Genomic DNA, 7,833 nt, shown 5'->3' on the forward strand with positions numbered 1-7,833 from the left:
ATAAATGATAAAGCTAGTAGTAGAAGAAGATGGTTAAATTTTATGGACACTATATCAGTGTATAAAAACATTATTTTTGAATATATTAAAGGTAAAGAAAATGAATTAGCAGACCAATTAAGTAGATTATAATTAAAAACAAAATCTGTTTAACCAAAGCTTATATTTGTTTCAGCATGAGACCAACTAGTCAACATACAACAGACAAGGGCAAGGGAATAGCGTCTTCTTCATCTCAAGACATTTATTTTCAGACAATGCTGGGAAATATTAGATTTAGACCCCAAAACTCTATAGAACTCCAAAATTCTCTGATCTTTGTCTTTGAATTCAAGCTCTTAAAAAAGCAACACCCATCTAATTAGCCTTGGCTTAGCATCCTTCTATGCCATCAAATATATCATAGTGGTGTGATCTGTATGAACCACCTCCTTGGTTCCCAGTAAGTAAGCTCGGAACTTCTCAAAAGCATAGACAACTGCGAGAAGTTCCTTCTCAGTAACAGTGTAATTCTTTTGAGCCTCTTTTAATGCCTTGATTGTATATTAAATAGGATGAAAAAACTTTTCTTTCTTTTGGCCAAGGACAGCCCTAAGCTCCACTCCGCTTGCATCACACATGATTTCGAACAGCTTTGACCAATCTGGCGCAAAAATAATTGGGGCATCAACTAATTTCTCCTTAAGGCATTCAAATGCCTTCCTATAATCATCATCAAAGGTGAACTTGGCCTCCTTCTCCAAAATCTTGCAAAGTGGATGTCCAATCTTGGAGAAGTCATTTATAAATTGATGATAAAATCCCATATGACCAAGGAAACTATGAACTCCCTTTCTGAAATGGGGGGAGGTAGCTTCTCAATAACCTCGACCTTTTCCCGGTCGACTTCAAATCTCTTGGCTAAAATTTTGTGACCAAAGACAATGCCCTCTTTTACCATGAAGTTGCACTTTTACTAATTTAGCACGAGATTAAATTCATCGCACTGCTGCAATGCTCTACTCAGATTTACCAAACAAAGCTCAAAAGAATCACCTACCACCGATAAGTCATCCATAAACATCTCCAAGGTGTCTTCCCCCATAGAGAAAATGATAGACATCATGCACCGTTGAAATATAGTGGATGCATTACATAGACCAAATGGCATCATCTTGAAAGCAAAAGTACCATACGGGCAAGTGAACATCATCTTCTCTTGATCCTCTAGGGCGATAGAAATTTGGCTATAGCCCAAATACCCATCAAGGAAACAATACCAACCTCTTCCCGCCAACTAATTAAGTATTTAATCCATAAATGGAATTGGGAAGTGATCCTTAAAAGTCCATAATTTGAGCTTATGATAGTCCATGCAAAATCTCCACCCGTCATAGGCCTAAGTGGGATTAACTCATTTTTCTCATTTGCTACTACAGTTATGCCCCTTTTCTTGGGCACACATTAGATAGATCTTACCCACTTGCTATCATAAATGGGGTATACAACTCCTGCATTAAGCCATTTAATGATATCTTTATTAACCACTTCTTGTATTGGTGGGTTAAGTCGGTGTTGGTGCTCAATGGTTGGTGTGTAATCTTTCTCAAGTTGAATCTTGTGAGTTCAAATACCCGAAGGAATAATAATAATATTAGCAATAGTCCAGCCTATAGCCCATTTGTATCTTCTAAGCATAGATATACGTGCCTCAACCTATCGCTCACCCAAATCTACTACAATGATCACAGATAAAGTGTTTCCACTACCTAGAAACACATACAGTAGATAACCTGGCAACTCCTTTAACTCTAACACCAGTGGCTCTTTGATAGATGGCTTAGCCCGTGGTTTTGAGCAATTTTTTAGATCTAAATCCAGCTTCTTGGGAGCATATGAATATGATTCCATTCCCGTCAGGGCACACACGGACTCCTCGTATTCCTCAATCCCTTTGCTATCAAAGTTCATCAAGACTACAGCCATATTCTCAACAAAAAATTTCTCTTTGATCTTCACCTCTTGCTCATCTTCATAATAAATATCAATGATAGAGAATACACTTATCTCCTTGTGTTGCTTCATAGACTAGAACACATGAAACTAAACTACCTCATCATTAAGTCTGAACAAAAGCTCATTAGCCTGCAGATCAATAAGCACACTTCTGGTTCTGAGGATAGGTCTACCCAATATTATGGGTACCTCAAAGTCTACCTCGCAATCCAGAATAACAAAATCCGCAGGAAATATGAAACTGGCCTCCTTTACCAGCATATCATACAATATCCCTACTAATCACTTCACTGACCTGTCTGCCATTACTAGTTGCATATTAGTGGGTATAGGATCCCCCAAACCCAACTTATTATAAACGGCAAGTGGCATCAGGTTAATACTTTCTACAAGATCACATAAGGCCTTAGCAAAATCAAGCGACCCAATACTACACCGGACGGTGAACGCTCCCGGATCTACTTTTTTTGTACCAAGGATCTTGTCGAAATAGAATCACAATAGTGAAGATTATCCACCAGTTTGTAGCTAACTATTCTCTTCTTCATCACAAAGTCCTACATAAACTTACCGTATCCGGGCATCTGCTCTAGTCCCTCCACCAAAGGCACATTCACCGTCCGCTACTTTAGGATTGCCATAAATTTGCTAAACTTTATCTCATCATTCTTCTTTTTCAATCGATGAGGAAGGGCGGCGGTGGTTTTCGGAGAGTAGTAACCACTACTTCCTTCTCCTTTCCCTTTTTTCTCTAAATCATCAACCTGCTGATGGTTAGACGGACTCTTATTACCCTCCATCTTCTCAGACTCCACTGGATTGTTTTCATTATCTTTTACATCTTCTTCAACCATATCATTAATCACAGCTTTGCCCATAAAAAGGCTTGAAAATACTTTACCACTCTGAGTGGTAACTGTTATTCAAGACCTATTATTCTAAGGATTTTGCACTGTATCACTCGTAAATATACCACTCTTCCTCTGATTAAATGTCACTAAGAGTTTGCTCATTTATTGCTCTAACTATTTGATAGACGTTGAATAAGAATTAACTAGCTGACTCATTGAGGATAAGTCACTCTTTATTATCGTTACACCAGCATTGGTTGCTTTAAATCTTTTTAAAATTTTCTCCATCATGTCCACTACCTTACTTGAACTGTTAGCATCATTATCACAACTTCCAAGAGGTACATACGGTCCACTCCTATTATTCTTATTTTTACAACTCTCTTGGTCCCTATCTTTGTAACCAGCTTTGTCATAATAGTTCCGACCTTGTTTCCCTTGGATATTGCCTCGGTAACCCCCTAATTATTTAGATAGTTGGCCTCCTCCTCTCAATCAGAATTAGCTCTACTTTGTCACCCAATAGCTTTCAATTTCTTAATATTCCTAAATAATAGATGTTTAGTAAGCAAATCCATCTGGGTTTATATGTGTGCCATATCTTGGTCACGTTCCTCCTCTTTCTGACGCTGCTCTGCAGACATACCGCTAGATATAGTAGGGCTTGCTACCATAGAATCCCTGGTATGCCAAGCTCTACTTGTCTTACTTAACTGCTCCAATATATCTACAGACTCAATGAAAGTAAGCTCCATAAATGCTCCTCCTGTAGCATTGTCCACTGTTGGTTTAGTGATGGTGTTTAAAGATCTATAGAAAGTCTTCATCAAATGATCATCGGTCATCTTGTTGTTGGGGCACTATGTCAACTTCTTCTTGAATGATATCCAAGTTTCATACAGTGCCTCATTTGGTAATTGTCTGAAGTTTCTAATCTCATCCCTCAATTGTAACATCCTGGAGGGCAGAAAGAACCTTTCTAGGAAATCTCTTTTCAATTGCCTCTAGTTTGTTATAGAATTAGAGGCCAACTCATTTAACCACATTATTTCCTCCCCATACAGAGACAATGGGAATAACAGAAGATGAATTTTATTCTGTCCAATACCCAGATTGTCAAAGGATTTGCAAATATTAATAAAACTCACCAAGTACATATTTGGGTCATCCCTTGGAAGTCCTCCAAATAATCCCTTGAGATTAAGTAGTTGTATCATGGTACTTATTATGTTAAAATTCACCCCTGGTGACAATGGGGTGGAATAATTGTTTCGATCGCACCAGCCTCATGCATGTCTGCATCATCATTTTATTAGGTGCAAACTGCACAGCAGGTTATCATTTTGCTCTTTCACTAGCTGCCCAATTTTTATTCACTGGCACAGCTACGTTCTCGGCATGCCTACTATTTACTAGGTTGATCAAATCATCATCCCCAAAATCTTCCTCATCGGTATTAGGGATACAGGCTGGTTAACCATCATTCGGTTGATTAACTTGTACTCTAGCCAAGGCAGCCAATCTTCCATCTTCTTGTTGCTCTTCTATTCTTTCGATTAGATGCGATTCAGGATTTAAGGGTAATAATGGTTCTCCTAAACTTCTGGTACGTGGCATAAACAACAATGATCCTGTAATAAACCAAAAACAACAAATAAAAGTAAAATTTGGGAAACTTTACCTAAGGTAAATTAACAATCACAAACATAATTGACAACTGTATTCCCTGGCAACGGCGTCAAAATTTGATACACCCAAATTATGAATCTTATTAGAGATCATAAGCGATCGTCGTCAAATATAGAACCCAACTAGGTTGGGGTCGAATCCCACATGGAATACTATGAAAACTAAGTGTTATAGTTGTTAATGGACTGTTGATCAAAGGTTCCAGAGTAAATGGGGTTTTGACTTGTCAACAATATCCAAATGTTTATAGTACATCGAGTTCCTACTACTGAGTTCTATTGCAAGTGTTAATTCAATAAGATAAGACAAATAACCGTTATGTTCACCGAGATGTTCAAGCAGCCAGGGTTGTGAATTATCTTGAGTTTCCACATTATAACTTCAATTATAAAAGTTGTCGTACTCTAAAGTTTACCCATTTGTTTCTCAACCTAAGTGGATAATTCACCCTTCAATTCTTTTAAACTTAAAGAATAGGTTGATTTATTCAACTAGTCTTTCATGTGGGTTGATCCCATTAAGGTATCAACCCATAACCCAAAGGTTAAAGCCTTTAGATTTCATGTAAACCTCTTCTTTTTCCAACATACACTTTTCTACTCAAACAAGTGATATTCTTGGGCTCACCCTTCAAGTTTGCAACCAAGAAAGGTCATTAATATGAAGAAGGGTTTATACAACCTCAATTAAGTATAGAAATCAAGTGTTTCTAAAACCCCAAATCAGTTATTCACACAAAGGCTCCCTTAACCCTAGTTATAAAAAATTAGCCACACATCTCAAGAGAAGAAGAAAAAAAAGTCATTGTGTTCTTCATAAATAAATTCAGAGAATTACTTACAAAAGTTATAATAATTGTCCTTGATTCATTAGTGAAATATGAATAATATAGATAGATCCACAATTGTAGCTTGAATCTCAGATAAAAAATATGTTACAATGAATTTTAGGATGGAAATATGATAAAAGATACCTAAATTAAACCTAAACTGGGTATTTATATGTTCCCAGTCTGGGGTTTTAAAATTTAAAACTCAGATTGTTGTATTAAAGTTGACGGTCACATTGATGTCTTGTCGGTAGCCTGACAATCCATAATGTGTACCATCGCTGAAGGTCCCAAACTACTACTTTCTGGTTAAGGTGTGACGATCATGTTGATGATCCGTCAATGGCCTGACAGTCTGTCGTCTGAACCATCACTTGATTACTCATGTTGCCTTTTACTATTTTAGCCTAACGGCCAAGTTGATAGCCCATTGAGGAACTGATGGTCCGTCGCCTGGACCATCACAAAGGTATACAACTCTGAAGCTTCTTTTTATTGCTGATGGGCACCCTGGCGGTCCGTCGCTTAGTTGACGTTCAATCAGATTGACCGTCAATGCCTTTTTTCTACTGCTTTTTAAAGTTCTTTCTCCAATTAAGTCCTTTCCCTGAAAACACTAAAATTCAGTATCAAATACAACAATAGTTGCTTGAAAACACACAATTATCCCTTGTAAAAGGTATAAAATATTTCATCAAAAGTTGGAACGTCATGCATCTATCACTACCACAATTTTTTTATCATTTTGTTGTTGTACAGTGATGTATGTATTCAAAACAATTTGCTCATCATTTCACTTGAAAATGATCTCTTCAAAGTCCATGTCAATCAATACTCTGGCAGTAGCTAGGAAAGGACTACCCAATATGATTGGAGAATGGGTATCCACTTTGCAATCTAGATTCATGAAATCTGCTGAATAAGTGAATGATGCTACTTTGACTTCCACATTATTCATGATACCTACTAGCTCCTTTACTGATTAATCCACCATCAACAGCCTTGCTGAAGTAGGTTGTAGTTCTCCCAACCCCAAGAACTTGTATATCACCAATGGCATGATATTTAATCCTGCTCAAGTATCACATAGGGTATGACAAATCTCATACGATCCAAAAGAAGATGGGATGTTGAATGCACCTGGATCTCCTTTTTTTCAACAGAAGTTCTATGAAAACTTGAGGTAAATTCACCTTCTATGTTTTGGAGCTCTTCATCATTCTTATCATTGTCACCATTACTATCGGAATCATCATCCGTACAGCTTAGCTTCTTAAACTCGTCCCTAAAAGGCTTATTCTCATCAAAGTCCTCCTCTTTTTGATCATCCACCATAGGTAAATAGTTCTCGTTAAGTGAAAAGTCATCCCAAGTATCAATGGCAATATAGTGAACAAGTGTCCAAGGGCTCTGTACATTATCATCAGATGCTACCGTTGACTATCTATTCACTAAAGCGATAGAGATTTGCTCATACTGATGCTCCAACTTCTTAATACCATTTCATGTGACTCAACCTTTTAGGCTAATCCAGAAATTTTACTTTTAGTTCATTCAAGCAAACCGTTTGACTCTCTTGACCCTTCATCAATATGATCAACATCTCTTTTATTCTAGACTTAGCCTCTCGTTTGCTATGTGTAATGTAATTATCTCTCTCATTATGACAGTTCTGACCTTGATTCCTTTTCCCTTGGGCTTGGAAACCTACCAACTGATGATTTACATACTTTACCTCCTCGGATACTCCCACTTCATGCACTTTTGAAGAATTGATGGTTGTAAATTAATTGACCAACTCATAAACTTTCATCTGTAATAATGAAATTTTTTGGGCTACATCATCCTCAACTACTCTCTATGTACTAGAAACTCCAATGTAATAAATATCAAAACCTCTCTCAACCTCTCTAGTTTGCCACACCTGGTTAGTAATGAGATCTGATCCATAATACCCGAAGCTATCTCTCATCATAATTTCATGAAGTCTCCTACAAAAATAGTGTCTGCCATCATTGTTGAATTAGTAGTCAGGGCTCTATATAATATCTCTAATAAGCTTGTCCCTGATATCGGATAGTTGGGTACCATACTAAGTCTCTTCTTGAATCGAAACTATGCATCATACATAGACTCTGAGTTCAGCTGTATGAAATTGAAAATTTTGTGCTTGAGCTACCATACCCTGGATGGAGGAAAGAATATGTTCAAGAACTATCTGTGTAGATCCTTCTATGTAGTAATAGCTCCTCTTAGCAGTTTTCCAAGCCACTATATTGCTTCTCAAGTAAGTGAGAAAGGGAATAGTGTCAGTCTCAATGCCTCCTAATCTACCTCTGGTATGGTGTATCAAATGCATATCTCAATAAAGTTTTCCAAATGCTTGTTTTTGTCATCTATCAACAACCCCGAAAACACACCCTTCAAGTATAAGAGCTGAATCATAGCGCTTAAGATATTGAACTTGAC

Source organism: Capsicum annuum, chromosome 5, assembly GCF_002878395.1.
Source record: "Capsicum annuum cultivar UCD-10X-F1 chromosome 5, UCD10Xv1.1, whole genome shotgun sequence".
NCBI classification, from domain to species: domain Eukaryota; kingdom Viridiplantae; phylum Streptophyta; class Magnoliopsida; order Solanales; family Solanaceae; genus Capsicum; species Capsicum annuum.